Below are 22,204 nucleotides of genomic sequence, written 5' to 3' on the forward strand. Positions count from 1 at the left end.
TGTTGTTAACCAGGTTGGTGTCTGTTCTGGGTGTGAATACAATTAGTTCTTACGCTTGGCTAAATCTTCATGTAAAGATGTTAATACTTTTAGCCAGAAGTTAGGTACTGCATCTGGGCCTGGGGTTTTCCATTTAGGAGCTTTTCTTAACTTTGTTTCAATCTCTGCGGCCATTACTTCATCCCATTTCATATCCTGTACACGTGAGCTTATTATTCTTTCTTTTACTTCTATCCATTTAGCATCTTTGTTATGTTTCATAAGATTTTCATAGATATTTCTCCAAAATGTATCTATTTCTTCTTTTTTGTGGTGTTTCAATTCCTTATGCCTTGTTTCCCAGTTCTCTTTAAAACATTTTTGGGAAATCATTAATTTGCTTATTTTGTACTTTTCCTTTGTATTTATCTGCATATCTTCTAAGTTTTTCTGCCCGTGCTGATATTTTTAGTTTATTATTTACGATAGTGCATGATAGATTCTTATTTGTTCTGATACTGTGCATTGCTTTTATCATGCCCGACTTTCTCAGTATTTTTGTTGATCTGCTCCTCTTCTGTACTCTTCTAACAGCGACACTTCTTGTCTTAATTGCTTTATAGTTTTCTCAGTTTGGTACTTCCATGATGGCATTTGATTTCTCCCCATTCCTTTCCTTTACTGCTCTGTGTTTTTGCGGTAAGAATTTACCTGTTATTATGAATCTCTATGAACAGTCCTAATTACTGTGTTCATTTGTTTTATCAAACTTCTCATTTTTGGGGTTTTATTAACTGTTTGTATTCTATTTCTTTCATTGCTCTCAATATGTCTGTTTATCTTTATTAAATCAAACAACTCTTCTCTTAGATAATTTTCTTCTAAACTGAGGGCACATTCATTGTTCTCAATTTCCTGCGGGCATTCTATAGAAAGTTCCAGAGCATATTTGTGTGCCACATTCCCTTCAGTTTTATCCTGTGTCATCCATTGCTCTTTCATATGGGAGCATACTGACCTATCACTCCACTACATTGACTGTGTCAAAGTTGCTACAGTTTCCTGTTCCTTCTGTTTTTGTGTAAGTCCAACTGAACCACTGCACCAGTTTCCTAAGAAAGGCTCCAAAGTATCTTCACATGGCAACTGACCAGATATTTCCCACTCCACTGGTCCCTCCTTAATTTGGGAATCCATTGCTCTATCCTGCTGTGATGCCATCCGAGCTACACGTTCCACACTAAATCCTTCAATTTGCAGGCAATCCATAACTTTAGCTTCTGCCTCTTCAACTTCTCTATTACTAATCCTCTTTTCTCCTGTTCGTCTTTGACTTCTTATTTTTTTTGTATTATAAAATTTTTTATATCTGGATGCCTTTGCCTATATTTCTTTTTAAATATCTTTGGTGCTGCTCTTTTTGTATTGATTAGTTTTGCTTTCTCCTTTGCATAAATATGGCACCATATTAAATCCCTTTTTCTTTCCCATGTCCATGTTTCTTCTTCAGATGTCTCCTGCTCCTCCTGTTTCTCCTTACTTGGGGGACTCATTGTTCTGTCATGCTGTGATATAAACTGTGTTAAATTTTCTACACTAAATACTTCACTTTGCAGGTATTCCATAAGTACAGCTTCTATTTTTTTAACTTCTGCTTTACTAATCTTCTGTTCTGCATTCCCTCCTTGTGATCTTACTTGTTGTATTGTGAAATTTTCCATATCTGGATGGATGCCTTTGCCTGTATTTCTTTTCAAATATCTTTGTGGCTGCTTTTTTGTATTAATTAATTTGGCTTTCTCCTTTGCATAAATATTGCACCATATCAGATCTTTCTTTCTTTCCCATGTCCATTTTTCTTTTTTATACCTTTCAAAAAATAAATAGATTTTGTTCTTTAAATTTTCGCACTTCCTCAGTTGCTTCTTTTTGCAAACGGCCCAAGGTTTCTTGGTCTATATAATGTTTTCCATAAATCTGTTGTTTTAATGAACACAATTTTTTATTTGAAGCTTCTGACAGTTTTACTTGTGCAAGTATTCTTCCTTCCTCTAATTTCTCTTTTAATCTTTCTTTATATCTTCTGTCTGGAAATTTTGGACTTCTTGCATAATAGTAACAATACAGAATTTCTTTCTTATCCTCAATAGTCCACTCTATTGTCTTTATGGCTCTTTTTTGGCCTATCAGTTTTTGTGATCTTTGTGGACTACTACAACTTCCTTCTGCAACAAGGGGGCATCCTCCCCCTGGGCCTGGCCTAGCCCCATACTAGGAAGGTTTTCATGTCTTGAGAATTCTGCACTGTCATTTTTCCAGTCCCAGCACCAGCGCCTACCAGAATTGGACACTTTTTATTCCTGGGTCTTGTTCACCCAGCTATCTTTTTTTTATTTTTTAACCTACTTCTGTCCATGATATATACTATATAAAGTACAGTCTATATATCAGTGACAGCTTGATGAGATTTTGTGAAAAACAGGGTTCAGCTCATGAAGGTACTCATCAAGACTTGAGGATAAATGCAGTTCCAGCAATACTACTCCTTTGCTTACTGATTTATCATCTCTCCATAATATTTAGCTGGGAAAGTTTATCTAGGATGCCTGAGTGCGGGATTGTGTTGCATTCCTTTGCAAGTTCCAGAAATCCACTGTATACTGATATTACCCTCATCTATTGCCTCAGTGACTTTTTTTAAAAATCAACCAGGTTAAGTAGGCAGGACCCACACTTGATGAATCTGAAATGGGTTGGGTCAAGTGTCAATAGGTTACCTATATCCCTGTTTATTAGTTCCACAATGATGTTTTCTTATGAGTCTATTATTATCCAAGTCCATCGAAGCCCCACCTTTGTACTGTCCTGTATTCATCCAGCACAAAACTTGTTTTGAGGCTGATATTGCGCAGCCACTATAGAGGGTCTGACAAGTTATGTTTCAAGCTAACTGATGGACAGCCTGGTATGTTATCCAGACACCAGAGATGAAGTGTTCTTGACTTTAAATAATATCTTGAGGGCTTGTTCTTAGAAGATTTGAAAGGGCTGTAGATGTGGGTATTTGATTTGAGAATATTGAAGCGGAGTGGGGCATGAAGTTAAAACTGAATTTGCCAAACAGTAGACTGGCTATGTCCTCTGGGACTGAGTATGGGATATCCTTTACTATTAGCACTGCACAGTGCTGGACATTGTTTCAGTGGTGTCTAACATAGTTAAATAAGGCTATGTAGTTATCTTTCACCTGTCTGGCTATTTTTGCCTTGTATCTGGCTTTAGTTGATTTGTTCAGGATCTGGATTTTTGGCTTTTTATAGGTTCATAGGTTCATAGGTAGGTACTAGGCTATCAGCCCAAGGGCCTACATAAGCCTAGCCAACAAGGTTTCCTGGCTTACGCCACCCAAGAAAGTTATTTTCCTGTGCCACTGTCGAGCAGAGACACAGAAGTGATCACCAGGGTGTAGTTCCTATTTCCCATCCACTCATCAAGATTTTTCTTGAAGAGTGCTAATGAAGAACTTTGCTTGACATAGATGGGTAGCCTGTTCCAGAGTATGGAAGTTTATGGGACAGGAATCTATCCCTCCAGTATGTCCTGTTTATTGTGGTGACAAGGTTTAGGTCCCTAGAGCGTGTAGCTTAGAGGGATTGGGATCTCTTTAGGTGTAGCATGTCCAACAGCTCTGGGTTTGACATAGCTTTATATATTAGGCAGAGATCACCTCGGAGTAGGCAATATGCTACGGAGTAAAGCTGGAGTTTTTTGAGGCGGTCAGTGTAGGGCATTTGTTTGAGGCCAGTAATCCTCTTTGTGAGGTACTTCTGTGGCCTTTCCAGCTGCTGCAGATGTCTTGTGAGGTACATTCCAAAAGGGGCGTTGTACTCTATAATGGGTCTAATGAATGTCAAGTAAAGGGGAACAATGACCTCATTTTTCCTGGATGAGAACCCTTTTATGATGAGGTGTGCCATGTAGAAGGACTTCCTGACTACTGTGGTGATGTGACTATCAAAGGAGAGACTACTGTCCACCTGGGTCCCATGGTCTCTTATCACACTTGAGAGTTAGATTTATTTTTGTGTGCAATGCATTTTTTAAATTTTATTATAGAGCCTATTTATATTAGGGTTCCATCACAGGGGTTTATTTTTTTAATTTGGCATTGTACTTATTTTTTTGGGGGCAGATATAAGCGTATATGCTGCTATTTACCAGTGCACAGAATTTGGCAGTAAAGGAAACTACATAAGCACTGAGGTTGTCAAAGAGGAGATGGCTTTTAAATTTAGCCAGGTCATTAGCTATCAAATTGTCTCTCAATAACAAGGTAAAGGCTTCAGTCTTAGAGTGCAGTGACAGATATTTGGTCAATTTGACTAGAGAGGAGGTTAGAATTTTTGGGTAGCAGAGTGACACTATATTGGTAAGGACCAAGTCCAGGATTTTATCACCTATGGTTGGTATGCAGATTAATTGGTCCAAAAAGTTTGCATTGATAAAGTCCAGAAATCTCTGGACAACCAATTTGAGGATGTATGCCTCCAAGTTTAAGGAGGGATAGCTGAAGTCTCCTAGATTAATTGAGTTTGGCTTATTACTGATTGATTCCATACTGGTTAGGTAGGAGATATGGGCCACAGGGGACATAGAAGGCATCCTCTAGTTAGCTATAATGTGATAAGGGTTTTGTTCATGATAGGTTAGACATGGAGGAGTTCCAAGTCATTATGTTGTCTAATGAGTCTGGAGGTTTTTTTTTTTTTTTTTTAAGAATATAGACACACCTCCACCTTTACTGCATTCTTCTAATGTGGTGAGCCTGTACGAGTGATAGGCAATGAAGTCTTCCACTAATGGAATACATTCACTGTTCTTGAGCAAGGTCACTAAGACAATAAATATATTCATGTTTTCTAGGGAAAGTAATGCCTGCAAGAGGTAAAACTTTTTTTAAGCTCCTAGCATTGAGCAGCAATACCTTGATGTGATTTAGAGTTTGTTTAGTTATGTTGCAAGCTTTAGAAGACTGGCATTGTTTAGAAAAGGCAATTTGGGGGTAGACAAAGTTTTAGCTGTATATGGAAGCCTTGGGGAGAGAGGTGCAGGTCATCCCTGACAATGCAGTTGGGACAGTCTACTATCTCTTCCTAGGCTGATATATATTTTATCCCTTAGAAAGACACCAGAATCTAAGCCACTTGTTGAAGCCAATTATCTTTTGCTCATATTGTGTATCATTTTTGGTGCCACTAGAACACTGCTCGAGCCCATGTTCATACCTGCCTCAGACACATATTCTGAGAGATCAATCAGGTCTATCTCTTCATATAGTCTCAGGGAAGTACATCTCAAGTCAGTTGCACCCACATATCCAATGACTGTATCATATGTGTAACTCAATGTGCAATGACTTGAGTTCATGTGCGATATGGTGAATCCTGGAGCCAGATAAGCCACTGGCCATGACCCTCTCTTTGCACAGCCTGGTGAGTAGTGCATCAGTGTGTCTCACCATGGAGTATGGAGTCACCTCTGACAAGAATACTGGAATGTGTGGAGTTATGCCTCATGGACATTTGAGCTGTCTTTGTTGTATGTTAGTGAATCTGTATAGACTGCTGAGGGTATTTGTTTCTTAGGTTACATTTAAGTAGCCTTTGTGGGTTAGATAGGTTGCTTTTAAGACCCTCAACATATGTAGGTCTATGTGTTTTGTCTGCGCTATGTATGTATGATTGGTGCAGTGTGGTGCGGTGTGTCACTGACAGAGCACCTATTCTTTGTAGAGGCTTTTGTGAGAGCTTTACCTCCAACAGCATTATATAACTGCATCTCTCACACACTGTGTCAGTCTGTTTAAGTAGTATACAGTTGTCAGTAAACATGAGACACTTGCTAAATTTTCTCAGAATGCCCATTTTAGCTAAGCTGGCTACAGAGACAGATAAGAAGTACAAATCCATGGTTCCAGATGCTTACTAATGTGGGCTAAAAAGGAGGAGGGGGTAGTACCTAGGAGGTTAATATAAGTCTCCACATGAGGAGCAACATGTCTCTTAGTGCATGACCAGACCCTCCTCATGCACCTGCTGAGAGAGCGAGAGAGAGAGAGAGAGAGAGAGAGAGAGAGCATTTTGGCTTCTAGGTGAGGTAATGATTCGGGGTACACTGTGAAGTGTGATAGACACAATTTGGTCTGAGCACCACATTAGATAAGCGCAAAATAATTTGCCTAGACTGACTATGATATTGCCAATGACATGCAGTAATTTATACAGCTATAACTGGGGAAGGAGGATCTAACTAAGGATCCTAAGAGAGTTTGAAGGTGAAAACATCTGTGTCGGTTGAAATGTTGTGCTGTGCTGAGTAGAGCTCCACCACCATTTAAACTGAGTGGAGGAAATTAAAGAACAAATAAGAAATTAGCTAGAGTTCCAGACAATAATGAGTACTCCTAGACAGCAGCAAATTACTCCCTGCGACCAAATAACCACTAATGCCCTGAGCAAGCAAACACTTAGACTAGAAAAACAACTGAAAAATTAAAGTAAGAAAAGTTGTAAAAGTAGGAAAATAGTGGAAAGTCACAAAAACTCCTTTATTAGCTAGATGGAGCTGTTATTTAACAATGTTGTATCATCCAATGCGATCATTATTTTTAGCCTTTGACAGGGATTTAAAGACTTGTTCCAACATAATTCCAAGGCTAACTACATTTTCAGGGATAGAGGGGGCAGCAATGTGGGTAGGTGGGTAATGTCAGCACTAAATGTATCCATTAATATATAGGCTATATCCTTGGGATCAGAACGTATGATATCATTATGGACAAGCTCAGTGCTTTATTGGACGTTATTCTTTCACTTCCTGATAAAACTGAAGAAAGGTTTGTAGTGTTCTTTGGAATCTGCAGTGACCTTAAGCTTGCACTCTGATTTATTTTTTCTAATGGTGCTCTTAAGTTCCTTGCTGGTATGTTTCAGTGCACTCCTGAGGTACGGTGATGGGGATTTCTTAAATCTTTCATTGTTTTTCTTCTTTTGTTATACAGTTTATTAATATGCGAGTTTCACCATAGTTTTTTCCTGAATTTACTATTATATTTAGGGTAAAAGGTTACTTTTTTTTCTGTGCAGCTGTAATATGCTGGTAAAAGTTGGAAATGAAGGTGGCAACCCTCTCAGTTGAGTCCATACTTGGGGGATTGTTAGGAATTTTGCATAGGTTTGCCCCGGAGAAGATCATGAAGATGATCTCATTTGGTGGTGGATTGGTGTCACTAGACCTGACAGAGAAAATGACTGACGTTGTCAGATTTAAGCAAAGATGAAGAGATTCCGGATACAGTACAGGTGGATGGTCAGTTGGTAAGCACCAGATTAAGGATATTACAGCCTTTAGCTGGTAGTTTTACAACTTGCTATAATGTGCTGGCACTAACAAAGTCTAGGAAATCCATTTTTAGAGGTATAAGTGTGCCAATCAATACTTAGCAAAAAGGTATTTGGTTTGATATTTAATATCTCACTTGTGTCAAGATAATTTCCATAGCCTTTAGAGGGTCATTGATGGGAGCAGTAGTTTGCAATGGAGCAACATTTTGATTAATTAAGGATGATTTGGATCTCCAGGAACTCCAAATAAGAGTTGCGGAAAATTTGATTTCAGGTGATAGTGGTTCTGACACATGTAGATATTCCCTCACGGTTACTCAAGAGCCTAAAGGCATGATAGGCACTACTCCATGGTAACAGAGGAAGTGCTGTCATTGCATTAAAGCCCTGTCCCAGTTACTACACACATATATATATATATGTGTGTGTGTGTGTGGGGGGGGGTCTGTGTGTGTGTGTGTGTGTGTGTGTGTGTGTGTGTGTGTGTGTGTGTGTGTGTGTGTGTGTGTGTGTGTGTGTGTGTGTGTGTGTGTGTGTGTGTGCAAGATGTAATAGGGCCTTGAGTTCTAGAATCTTTCTTTCTAGACTTCTAGCACTACATAGGGCCGCCACAATGATATCCAAATTTGGGGTTTGAGTTTACTATGTTGGGATGTCCGGAAAAGTGATTATATCTAAAAAGACACTATAGCAGCAACAAGGACTTTAGTCAGGATGTGGAAGCCTGGTATGAGAGCTGTGTACCATCAATGGGTGAAACAATAAATCTTATCTACTATCTAATCATAGGCTGTCATATACTGGATTGTCTTAGAATAACACCAACTAATTAACCAGTTACTAAAGACAATTGTCTTGTTCTGCTATCTAGGCATCATTCTTGATGAAGTAAGACACAACTCAACACCAGTGTCTTGCCTGCCTAATATGTGCTATCATGTTTCTATACATGTTACTCTGGGTGGATCACTTTTTTTCAGTCACTCTCACATGGGCTACCAGTAGGTTGTCATCATATTTGTGTGGTGTAATCAACTTTGTGCCTGGTTTGTTTCATATCACCAAACCAGGCATTGAACAAGCAGCTTACAGTCACCCTGTTCTTGTCTGGTAAGTGAGGAGTCTGCTAGTCCCAATTATAAAGTCACTTTTGTGATGCTATAGCAGAGTAACTATGTTTAGAGCACTTGGTCGTTGGTCCGACTTAACAGACACAATTAGATCAATAAAATACAGTACAAACACACACCCACACCCACATATACACAGACTTACACACGTGTGTATGTGTATATTCATTAAAAAGGTATGAAAAACAACTTTCATCTTGGTTAAATTATGACATATTTTCTGGATTACTGCATTTTTGTCTTGTATTTGTTTCCTTTTTTATTTCTGCTTGCAAGAACTGCAGCTTGCATTTTATATTTCAAATCTTTTATTTGTACTCTAGCCTTTAAGGAGCATTTTGAAACATATAAATAATGAAAATTTGTTCACGTTAGTAATTTGAAAGATACCTTTTCACTCATACTGTGTTGCGTAAGGTACATATCTTGTTGTATATAAATAGATTCATCAAAGTTCTGTCAGAATGTGTGAGCCTGCTATCTGTCTTCTGAAAATAGCTAGACCTCAACCTACTTTTTTTCCTTTCTCGATAAGGTGATATGTTTTTGAACTTTTTAACAAACTTACATATATTTGTTTTGCTGACTTCATTATTGCATTTTATATAAGCATAATTGTTTCTCATTTCTAAATGAGAAACACTAAAACCTAACTTACTTGTTATTATTTTTTTTTAAGAAATTGGACACTTCTGCTTTTTGCCACTTCTTCTAGTTATCCTGAAATACCTTTCAGGATATGCCCTTGTCTTTGACCTCTTTTTACTGTTTTGAACTTCAACACTCCATGAATGTCATATTTTGCAGTAAAAATTATTTCATTTTTCCTGCTTTATCTGCACTAGTTTACTAGATTCCAGCATAATATGTAACATGGACAGTATTTTTTCTTGTATTTTGCCTTGAGAAATATACTTTTTCAAAGATTTTTATTTCTTTGTTGGGCATGCATGAAAAGGAAACTGCATCTCTTATATCTGTGATGCAACCAGAATTATTTGAGCTAGTAGATAAATTGGCAATAGTGTGGTGTCTTTCCATTTGTTAATTGAAGTATTGAAAGCTTATCCAGATGATAAGGGTAAGTATGCATGCAGCTATCATATAGTCTCACACTCTCTTTCACTCACTTTCTCTTTTTCATATTTCTTAGTTGATTTCCAACCTTTTTATAATATGTGCATCATTTAGAATGCATCATATTTTAATTACTTGTACTGTGCCTATAGAGTTTCTTTTCTCTCATCACTGATTCTGATATTGTGCATTATATGGAAAATGAAAGACTTTCTGTATAGATAACACATTTTCGATAGTTTCTCTGTCTAAATGAATAACAATAGCATGGTTTAACTCTCAGGGCCTTCCCTGCCTTGTATTAGTTTGAGAAATATTGAATAATCTTTGACAGTTAATTAAATTTTGACACCTATCGACTTATTCAATATTTTGCAACACCACAGAAGACGGGGCAGACACTATGAATTACACGCTGCCTGTTTTGTCATGTTTTCCTGTTTTGCTCTAACTATTTATCTAACTGGTTCCTATCAAAATCTGCAATGCAGTTTTGCATGATTTATCTTCCAGATTTCTCTAAAGTGTGCTGAATTTATTTCTCAGCTTTTCAGTGCGTTATATTTCATTTGTTGTACACTTGGTTGTTTAAAAGGGTGGCCCATGCCTGTGCTTCTGATGCAGGAAGTAGCATCACTCTATTGAAATAATCTTTTTTAAATTGAATAAGTAGCCCCACTTGTTATAGGAACTCTGTAAAATTCAAATGTCTACCATTACTCCTCAAATGAAAGAGTATTGTGTTGTGCATCATTTTCTAAATATTCAGTTTTTATTAGAGAGAAAATTTCTCTTCAGATCAACAACAACACAGGATGGGCTTTTTGGATGGCTATTAAGTGACCAGAAAGTGAAAATGAGTCTTTAGAGACCTTTACTAGTCTCATTACAAGAAATACAATACACTAGCTGATTTTCAGCTTTATATTACTTTTAGATATTAATACAAAATGGAAATGATAAATAATAAGCCAATGTTTTTCTGTGACAAAGAGGCATTTTGGGTGTCCACACCTACACACTCACACACCTTCACACACAAACACAAACACACACACACACGCACACGCACACACACGCGCACACGCGCACACACACACACACACACACACACACACACACACACACACACACACACACACACACACACACACACACACACACACACACACACATATGCTCACGAGCGTGCACACACACACACACACACACACACACACACACACACACACACACACACAGTCTCAATGTTTCCTAGGAGGGGTTACTGATAGCTCTCCATTGAGAGAACCATGCTGACACTAGTTAACCCAATGTAGTATTAAAGTCTTGGTTACTGAACACTCTTTCAGTGAGGCAGCCAATATATTAAATTATAATAACTTGCAGCCAGCCTTTCTGTACTCAGAAACGGTGGATACCAACAGTAATATCAATGCTGTGAGGGTACCACTTCTAAACTAATAAATAAGAAACTTGCCACAAGGTTTTATACATGTTTGAATGAAAACAATTTACATAAGAGATAAATTATAAAACATAAAAAAGTCGATTGAAATACACAACCCAGTAAACTAACTAAAAAGATATTAAATAAAGAAAATATCTTAAACAGATATGTGACAATACAGTAACTAAGTTTGCACATAAGTAGACAGTCCCTGTCACTTTTTATAGAAGACCAGTGCCTAACTACCACTAAGTTGCTAAAATATCCAGTGTTTGCAGATGGCTCACACAGGTAGAACCTCATAGCATTAACTTAAACTTTCTGGGACAGGAAGCTGTTGTTCGCATTCTCTACAGTCCCTGCAGGAAATAGTCTGCTACTTCTAGTATGAGTAGAGTTCATCAAATCCATACTCCAAAAGTGAGAAGAAAATGCAGGACTGATTCAGCTTTTCATGCAAAAATAGGTTTCTCATATCCAAAGAGCCCCAAACAAAAGAGAAAGGGCAGCAGTACTCCATAACAAATGTAACTAGGTGGCCTTGCTGCCTAACATCTGCAACACCTGTCATTCTGCATTATGCTTCTTATGTAACACCATCAGGGCCTTTTAACATTGATGCAGAAATAAATGTAGTAGCAGGGACAAGTCAGTAATCTCTTAGCCAAAGCCATGGTGTACATAGATGGATACAGCCCTGACTGTGGACTAGGCAACCTGATTTTGATTACTCACTCAGGTGCTTAAGGTACTGGTAAAAGAGGGATGGAGGAATTCCCATCCTAGGTAGGGAGAACTGCTGAGTGGGCATTATTCATGACATCCCTATTAAAGGCTGGGGACAGAGCCCAGAGTGTATAGACCAAGGGGATTTAGGGTGGGAACATGGCTGAACATCTACAGAGGTGGGGGTGAGATGTCACATGTTCCCATTGCATGCAATAGTTTCAGAATGCTACAACATAACTTGAGGGAAGGAGGTGGAAACTGGGGTAGGTTACAAAAGTGATATAAAGTAGCAGACAGGCAGCACAGACCATCCCCAGGACACTCTTAGGTTCAATATTAGCTGCTGTTGTAAATTGATAATAGACCAGGAGTGAATTGGAGTGACTGGCAGACCCAACACTGGATGTGTGGCACTGGGATGAGAGTCAGAATGAAGGAGGGGCACAAAGGCAAGTTCAAAAAAACAGATAGTAATCTATGTTCCACTGTGGAATATACAGCAAACATTAACTTTTTCTTGTAAATCCTATTCTAATTAAATCCGCTAATGTTTTTTCTACTGTTATCTCTGATTGTTTCCAAACTCTTTAGGTGTATTTGCTCATTAAATTTGGAGTGTAGTTACAAGTACTGCTGAAACTGAAAAGTTGCCTGAGGAAATTAGACTAAATCCATACCCCCTCAAGTTATCTAACTTTATTCTACATTACCTGCATTTAGCATCCATGCAGCAGTGAGAAAACAGCACAGTGGCCAACTTATAAAAATACATGCAACGCTTGTACTAGGTTAAGAATCCCATGTAATGCACACAGTCCTAAAAGACACAGTAATATTAAGGGAGGTGAGAGAGAAGTAAGAGATTAAAATGCAAGACGTTACTGACGTGTTAGCCAGGCAAAATCCTAATCTATCTGGAAAGAAGTTGTTTTCTCTGTATTCCACACAGATCATACAACTGTGTTCCAAGACATACAAGACTGACTTAAAGAAGAAATAAGCTTGAAAACAGAAGATGCTGGAACAATATGGATATCAATGTCTCACCTGAAGGGAAAGAGGAATGCAATCCAGTTTGCTTCTTAAAAGAGGAGAAAAAACAAATGTTGTACTTAACTACTGCAGCTAAAAATGAAAACCTTGATGAGACTGATGTATTAGAGAGAAAAACATTTCCCTAAACTTTTTCTCAATCACAAAAAAAAAAAATAATAATTTAAGACAAGACATGCTGGGTTTGATAGAAACGGATAAATATAATGATATGTATGAGAGACAGAGGTTGCCAATGGTGAATAAGACGTGGATTGTCAAAAAAATAATAATAAGCCAAATTAATAAAGTAATGGAGTTCCATACAATAAATTAGAAATTAACAGAATACATTATTGTGCATTGGAAGCAATAACAGACAAGGTACTACAAAGAAAGCATAAGTTAGTCAAGGAAAATAAAGAAGCAAATAGATCACCTCTACAGAAGCACCAGCTAGAAACTATTGTGAAACTGTTAATAAAAGAATAGCATTATTGGAAGAATACAGAAAAAGGAAATCAGTTTAAAAAACTATTTGAAAAGTGAATGAGATAAAACAAAAACACAGCATCAAAACAGATCCGGATTTGAGTTACACTGTCTCCAACAATAAATTACAAATCTCTTTGCAGGCTGAAAAACATAGGAGATGCACCGAGAAATATAAAAAAAAAGAATACAAAACAAACAGTTCAAGGATGACCCAAAGAAATTCTACAGGAGCTAGTTAATAAAACAGCTATTGCTGAAATACCACAAAAAAATAGAGGAAATTAATGCATTCTGGAGAAATATCTATGAGGAGCCAGTTGACCAAAACAAGAAGTCTGAATGGATAAAGGAAGGAAAGTAACAGATAAGAAACTCTGACATAGAAGATATGGATTGGAATGAAATAACTCCTACTAAGATAGATATAAAGTTAAGAAAGGCTCCCAAATTGAAAATGCTGGGTCCAGAAGCTGTACCTAACTTTTGGTTAAAGGTGTTAACATCTTTGCACCATGATTTAGGCTTGACTAAAATCTGTTTATATGTACAGCCTGAAATGACACCAAACTGGTTAACAGTGAGAAAAAACATGCTCATTCTTAAACATGAACCTGCAGATCACACTAAGAACTATCTATCAACCAATAACCTGTTTGCTAAAAACATATATATATATATATATATATATATATATATATATATAGTTTCATGTCGGAATCTGAATCTTGAGCTACTGAAATATTGAACTTCAGTAGGTCGAGACTGAAGTGTCGAAACTGCACTTGAGCGAAAGTGCAGAATCCCAAATGTGGAAATGTCGAATTTGTGGTTGTGGAGTCGCATACATGACGTGGGATTCCCTGTGTTCATGATGTGCGGTGTGGTATGTGGGTGTAGCTGGAGATTCAGGTAAGTGATGTTTTACTAGGGGTTTTGGGTAGGGATTTTAGTGTGTGTGAGAGTGTTTGGAGTTGTGAGGTGTGGGTTAGTGTAGGTAGGTAAGGTTGTGAGTGTGTAAATGTTGAGAATGGTATTATTTGTACATATATGATGTGTGTTCGTGAAAGGGGAGTGTAGAATGTGTAGTGGTGGATTTTTTGTGTTTGTGTTTTTAGTGCAACCTCAGAGTTAGTATATATAAGTAGCGGGGGTGTGGGGTGCAGTGGGGCTTGCCCCCCTGTTTATATGTAGGGTCCGCGCGTGTGTTTGTTGTGTTTGTGTGTATTTTTTTGGTTTGTAGTGTAGGGAGAAATGTGTATGTGTGCTTGTTTTTGTCTGGAGTGTGTATGACGACAGTCACGCTTTTGAATTTTGTGCTTTTGGGCTTTCGAGTTTTTCAGTTTCCGGCTTTACAGTCTCAAGATACTGAATTTTGATATTTCAGGATTTCAGCATTGTGAAGTGAAACTATATATATATATATATATATATATATATATATATATATATATATATATATATATAGAGAGAGATAAAATTGATAGCTAATTAGATAAAAAGTTAATCAGGACCATAGAATAGAAGAGAAATAAAAGAGATTCATACAGAGACCTGTAAAAATAACAGAAGTCTCAATATGTCATGGATAGATTTAAAAAAAGCATTTGATAATATTTCTCACTCCTGTATTATAAAATGCTTGCAAATGTACAAGATCTATTTTTATTGCAGTTACTATAAAAAAAATGGTAAAGCACTTTACAGATGCACCAGAAAAAGGGACAAGCTACTATCCAGGCAGTGAGAATCTTCGTCTTCTTATTTCAGCTTTTCCCAGTTAGGGGTCGCCACAGTGAATCACCTGTCCGCTCATGATTCAGCAGTGGAGTTTTACAGTGTTGAGTTGCCAGCCCAGCACCCATCCTTCCACAGAAGACCCACACACATGCACACACTCACACCTAGGGCCAATTTAGAGTGTCCAATCCACCTACATCTTTGGGATGTGGGGGAAACTGGAGCACCCAGAGGAAACCCACGCGACCATAGGGAGGACAACCAGACTCCGCACAGAAGGCACCCCAGCCAAGGATCAAACCAGAGAACCTCTTGCTGTGAGGTGGCAACACTAACCATTGCACCAGCATGGCCACCCCAGGCAGTGAGAATCCAGCATGGAATATTTCATGTTGATTCATTGTCATCATTCCTGTTTTGTCTTGCTCTCAAGCCATTAAGCAATTTACTCAACAGCTTATGTCACAGATTCAGTTTGACTCCAAGAAAATCATCAAGTCAAACTATATCTCATCATTGTTTTTGTGGATGATCTAAAGTTGTATAATTCATTATATGACTACAAGAAACAGCAGCTACAAGTCATTAAAACCTTCTCAGGTGACAGGAATGTCATTTGGTCTAGACAAATATGCACAAGCAATATTTCAAACAGGAAAACTGGGGAATCAAGAAAGTATAAGACTCGGGGTGGAATGTGACATAAAAGATTTGGAACAAGAAGGAGTGTACAAATAACAGGGGCAGCATTACAGCATGGAAAAAAAACGAGAACAAAGCTCGGTTAGGAATATTTTTAAAGAGTAAAATTAATAGCGAAAACTGCTTTGACATCTAGGAATAAAGTTCAAGCTATAAATCAACTTGAAATTCTTCTTTTAGCTTACAGCTTTGGGGTGATTGATTGCCCACAAAAAATGCCAGACAAGCTTGATAGGAAAACAAGAAAATGTCTTCAAGCTCATTAAATAATATAGAAGAATAAGAGTTTCCCAAGATTATTTATCCCTCTGTCTGCAGGAGGCATGGGCCTCTTTGAAATTGGCTATACATTTAAGTCAGTGATTATGGAATTGTATACATATTTAGTGATATCATCAGATCCCGGCATATTGAAAGTTCTAAAACATGAACAAAATAAGTCTAAGATGATCTCTTTGCTTAATTAGCAGAATGCCTGTAGAAAATAAGCCATCATGGAAATCCAATAAAATCAGGTGGCAACAGAAAGTGCAAAAAAATCAAAAGAAAGAACATAAAGAATGGGATCTAAAAAAAGCAAAGATAAATGGAAGGGCAACAATTAAAGCAATAAGTATAGAGATCTACTGAAACTGAGAGTAGATATAGGAATGGCTTAAGAAAGGTGAATTTAAACCAAAAGATGAAACGTTAATATTGGCAGCCCAAAATAGTGGATTACATACCAGATGGTTCACAAAATCCACAGAGGGGTAGGAGATACAGACAAATGTAGGTTTTGTTGTACAGAACTAGAAACAGTTACACAACCTGTTGCAGGTTAAGATACACTCATGGCTGAAGGATTGTATACTTAAGGACATAAAAATATGGAGAGGTTGTTATACCAGAGACATTGTAAACATTACAACATAGATGTAGATGAGAAACATTAGAAACATGAACTGCAAGGGATTGTTGAAAATGATGAAGCAATGATTATATAGGGTTATCCCATACCAGTAGTTAAGAAGGCAAAAGCAAACACACCAGATATTGTTCATGAAAAAAAGATATAAATAGCTATACACAGTGACCAGAGTCTTACGAACTGAAAGACTTAAATTTATAAAATATCAGGACTTGCAGGCAGAAAGTAGTGCAATGTGAAATAAGGATACAGGGAAAGTTCTGGCTGTAGTAGGAGTAACTGGGCTAATGAAAAATAATCTTTAAAAATATCTAAATATGCTACCATTAAAATCCCTTATGAACTGGAAAAACAGGCAATTCTAGGTACATTGGGGGTGTTTAAAAGAGTATGTGTATTGAATGTCAAAGACTGAAGCAAAACTGATTTCATGAACTTTAATTATGTCCTGACTTAGGAATGGGCCCCGTTCCTCTCAAGGTATGTAAAAGATTTAAGTATTTGGAGAAATTAAACAAAGAATAAACTAAAATATTTTTGACAAAAGCCTGTCATCTGTTTACATCAAACAGATGAATGTAATTTAACTTAGAGAACTAGGTTGTTTTCATACTCACCATTTCCAGCAGAATCCAGGTGTTAGTAGCCATTTATGTCGTAACTACATCAGTAAGATAACTGCTAGTCCCAGGAATTACATTATTTTTCTTGTGCCTTCTTTCTAAACATTTATGTAATGATTAATTAGCCAAGTTTGGACTGTCCTATAGTCGTAATGTTATTCTAGACACAGATTCTTGGAATGTTAGAGATATTATTGAATCAGTATTTGTTGATTGCAATGTTTTTAGATAACTGGTTAGATACTATTCCTGATCATCCCTCATACAATTATTTTGGGTACAGACTATCATCCCATGATGACTGCATATGACAGAAACATCCTTTGGATCTCATATGACAGAACTGTCCTTTGGTTCTCTGCCCTTTTGATTTGGCATGTCTGTTCAATAGAAATGCACTGCTTTATCAGCACTTAGTAGTGGGAGATGGTAGGGTGGGTTTCTTATATGCAAAGAACAGATCAATGGAATTTGATGAGATTTACTAGTCTCTTATCCTGGTAAGAATCCAACTGGAAAAGATTTAACATGGGAATCAGGTCACTTCCTGATATATATACATATATATATATATATATATATATATATATATATATATATATATATATATATATAGTTTCTTCAATGGTTTACCTTACATGGAAAATTTAACAGGACTATTTACAGAAGACATCTGCTTTTTTTTTGTTTTTGAACAGCTTTCATTGCAGTACATATTAATTTTGAGATATGACAGTGGGGTTCTGCCTCTGCTGAGACTGATCATTACAGTTTTCGCAATTGCATTTTCTTGCAACAGGAGTAGTTGTGACATTTCTGGCTGCCCTGCTTTCTGATTTGTCAGTATTGATATATTTGCCTTTTGCCATGTCCATGTCTATGATTTCCCTTTTATACAGTTTACCATCTTTCCTATGAAGTACATAGGGTCTAGGTTCCTTTGTTTTGCCAAAAATTTCAGCTTTGAGATATGAATTTTCTGGTTACTTTTGTATTCTTATTTTATCTTTAACCTATAATTAAGATAGTTTCCTATTGTTTCTGTCATAGTAGCATTTCTTTCTTTGCTGAGTTTTTTTTTCGGAGTTCTCATGCAATAAAATATTACAATCTCCCAGAACTATGAGATTATAATCCTCATAGCTTTTGGTACAAATCTTTCTTTTCAAATTCATCACTGATTGGACAGAACTTTCACCTCATCTATTGAACTGAGGATAGTGTGGGCTCACTGTTATATGCATTCATATCTATTTGTGCACAAAAATGTTTGAATTCCTATCTTGCTTACTGTGGGCCATTGTCAGACACAAGGCCATTATGAGACTATGAATTTTAATATATTAATCATACCGGCACTAGTAACTCTAAGCTTGTGTATGATAAAGAAAGCTTGGAAAATAGTCCAAACACATAAAGTACATGGCTTTAAAAAAACAAAAAAACAAATACATTTGTACCCATTTATCTCCACAGACATTTTGGAAATGAGTGCATTACTTCTGTTTGATTTTTACTATATTATATATTGTAGATGGCACAAAAGATTGTCATATCCTTCCAAAAATTGTTTTCTCAGCTGACTGTTATTTTTTTCCAGCTTTGAACAGCAAGCCTTGGATTCAAAGTATAGCTTCCCTCAAAGAAAAACAAGACCAAGACTGAATTTATTTCCTTAAAGATGCTTTTTGCACAGTCTATCCTTTCACTGCAATGCATTTGAATAGTTGCAATTCTTTTTTTTTTCAAAACAGGTTTATTGTTTTAACATATAAGAGAAATATCATAACAATTTTATACAAGTAATTAAAAATAGGTATTATTATAATATTCAACAAAACAACTAAAGTATTTACAAAGACATCCACTACAATCAGATCAATTAATTAAACTAAAATACCATGCTATTGAAATTAAAATTTTTTAACAAATTTTGTAAATTATCCCATACAATAAAATAAGATGTTTTTCTGTTTGTTCTAGTCCTAATTGTGTTTATTTCCATATGGCACACTATATTCATAACATTTTTAAATTAATTGAACGAAGGAGGTGTATCTGAAATCCAATTTCTAGTTATTATTTTCCTAGCCACTGCTAGAATAGACCATAACAAGGGAAGCTTAACCTTTTAACACTTTGAGGTACAGGTGTGTTGAATAATGTAAGAGATTTAGAAATAATGAAATTATCTGTAAAAGAGCCTGCAAAAATTCATTAATTGACTTCCAGTATTCTTTCAATTTTATACAGTCATAAAACATATGAGCCCAGTCAGCATTAATTTCTACATTACATCTCTTACATAGATTATCTTTATTATTTATTTTATTCATCATCAAAGGTATATAAAAAGATCTATGTAAAAATTTCCATGTATAAAGTCTCCAGACAATGGAAGACGTAGTTCTATAAGCAGATTCCAATATATATTGTTTATCTTGTTGATTTGGTGGGTCCCCATTAATAGAAGTGAAATAATTCCAGTATGAATCTTCACTGCAAAAAGTTTCTTGTCTGATAACTTTATGTATGTATGAAAGTTTACCTTTATCAGAAACTTTATGTTGTAAATTTAATATCAATTAATCAATCAGTGTTGGAATAGATTCTTTAACAGTTATAGACATTAAATCTATTTTATTAATGAGATGTTGTCTAAAGGTCTGAACCTTTAACCAGCAAGTTTCTCTTAGATCAAATTCTTGTTTTAAGAAATCTAGATTTTTAACTTTATTATCAGATATCAACTGATACCAGTACTTTAGATCATTATCTATAGCTAAATGAGTTCCTTCAGAAGTAGATGACAAAAGCATACCCTGAGTATACATTATAGGAAATACAATAAAATTCCATTCCCTATACTTAGGGTGCATGAATATAAAGTTACGATAACTAATAATAATATTTAATGGGTAACAAACCATATGTTTAGGTGTAATAGGTGAAGTACAAAATTCCTTTAGTAACCATAACATGGAGTTATTTACAATCATATTTTTATGTGTTAAGGAATTTTTCATGAAGTGTATACTAATTAGCTCCCAATAATCTTTCCATTTTGTGACATATGACTGATCTATTAATAAAGTAATAACTTTTACAATAGAAGAGATAATATATAAATTAAAGTCTGGAAAAGAAATACCCCCTTGAGACCAGCTATTAGTATGTTTCTTTAATGCAATCCTAGGTCTATTAGGTGCCCATAAGAAATTTAACATTAGTGTGTTCAGTTTCTTGATAATTATTTTTGTAGGTGGAAGTATTATTGATTGTATTAAGTATAAAATCTTGGGGAATATTATCATTTTAATAATTGTAAGTCTCTCCTCCATAGTAAAAACATATTATTCCAGGTATTAAAAAGATTTTGTATATTAAGAAAACAGGTATTATAATTATTATATATAACAGATTTAATATCTTTAGATAGTATTATACCTAAATAAGTTATCTGACCTGAATTGGGTACATATTTAGTAAAATCACTAATGAGAATATTTTTCGTATATATAGGTAGTATTTTAGTTTTTCTTCATTGAATATTAAACCAGAAATACTTTTAAAATTCATCATGTTATCAAATAGAGACTGTATAGAATAATTAGATCCTGCTGATGTAATTAGAACATCATCTGCAAAAAGTTGAATTTTGGATGTTGTATTTTCATCTATTTCAAAACCCTCTATGTCAGTACTGTTTCTGATCAAATTAGCCCAAGGCTCCATTACTAAAGTGAATAATAGTGGAGAAAGTGGACATCCTTGTTTTGTACCTTTAAGAATGGGTATTTTTTGTGAAACATATGTTCCTACCTTAATATAAGCCAACGTCCTTTGTATAAATGTTCAATTAGATTTACAAATGCATCCGAGAAGTTTGTGCACTTCATTAAGGTAAACAGATAGTCCCAACTTACTGAATCAAATGCTGAACTTATATCAAGACTAATAAGTGTTAAATCTTTCTTTTTCCTATTTGCAAAATCTATTAATGTTAAAGTTCTTCTTATATTATCAAAAGTATTTCTATTAACAATGAAGACTGTCTGATCTATATCTATAATGCCGGGAATGATTGTCTTCAATCTATCAGCAAAGATATTCATAAACATTTTATAATCACCATTAAGTAATGAGATGGGCCGATATGAAGAACATCTAGTTGGATCTTTATTAGGTTTTAAAATTGGCGAAATAAATGTATATTGCCAAGATGGGGGTTATTAACTCAGTTTGGGCCAAAATAAAACCTTATGTATTAATGAATATGTATTTTTAGAAAGGATTTTATATATCTCTGGTATAATACCATCATTACCCGGTGCTTTGTTTGATTTAAGCTTATTTATTTGTGTAATAACTTCTGTATATGAAATACTCTTGTCCAATAGTTTAATCTGTTGTTTATTAAGCTTTTTATTCATATTTGTGGTTATAAACTCCTTTATTTTATCTTTAGGTTCCATGTTAATATTATTATGGTTAATTTTGTGAAAGTGATTTCTAAATTCATCTAGTATTTCTGGTATACTAGAAACATTCTTCTTTTTCCTTAGAGAAAAGATTTCTTTGATATGGTTTTGTTTATTCAACCTTTTTGTTTTATTTTTAAGTCTATGTAAGTATTTGGGGCTTATTGAATAAGACAAAAACTTGTATTTCTCTAAAGTTATTTTAACTTTATGAGTTAAAATTTCTTTGTATTTCTCATTTAGTTTGTTTATTTCTTCAATAACTTTCTTGTCCATAATATTTTCTTTATTATTATGTTTATAAGAGTCTAATTTACTTTGAATATCTAACAATTCCTTATCCAAAGATTTCCTTTTATGATTATACCATCTGATACTTTGTCCATACAGATAGGATTTTAAGGCATCCCAAACATAAACAATGGAGACTTCAGGAGTGTTATTTATGTCTTAAAA

This window comes from Protopterus annectens, chromosome 11.part0 (assembly GCF_019279795.1).
Source record: "Protopterus annectens isolate FY-2018-M chromosome 11.part0, PAN1.0, whole genome shotgun sequence".
Classification (NCBI taxonomy): Eukaryota; Metazoa; Chordata; order Ceratodontiformes; family Protopteridae; genus Protopterus; species Protopterus annectens.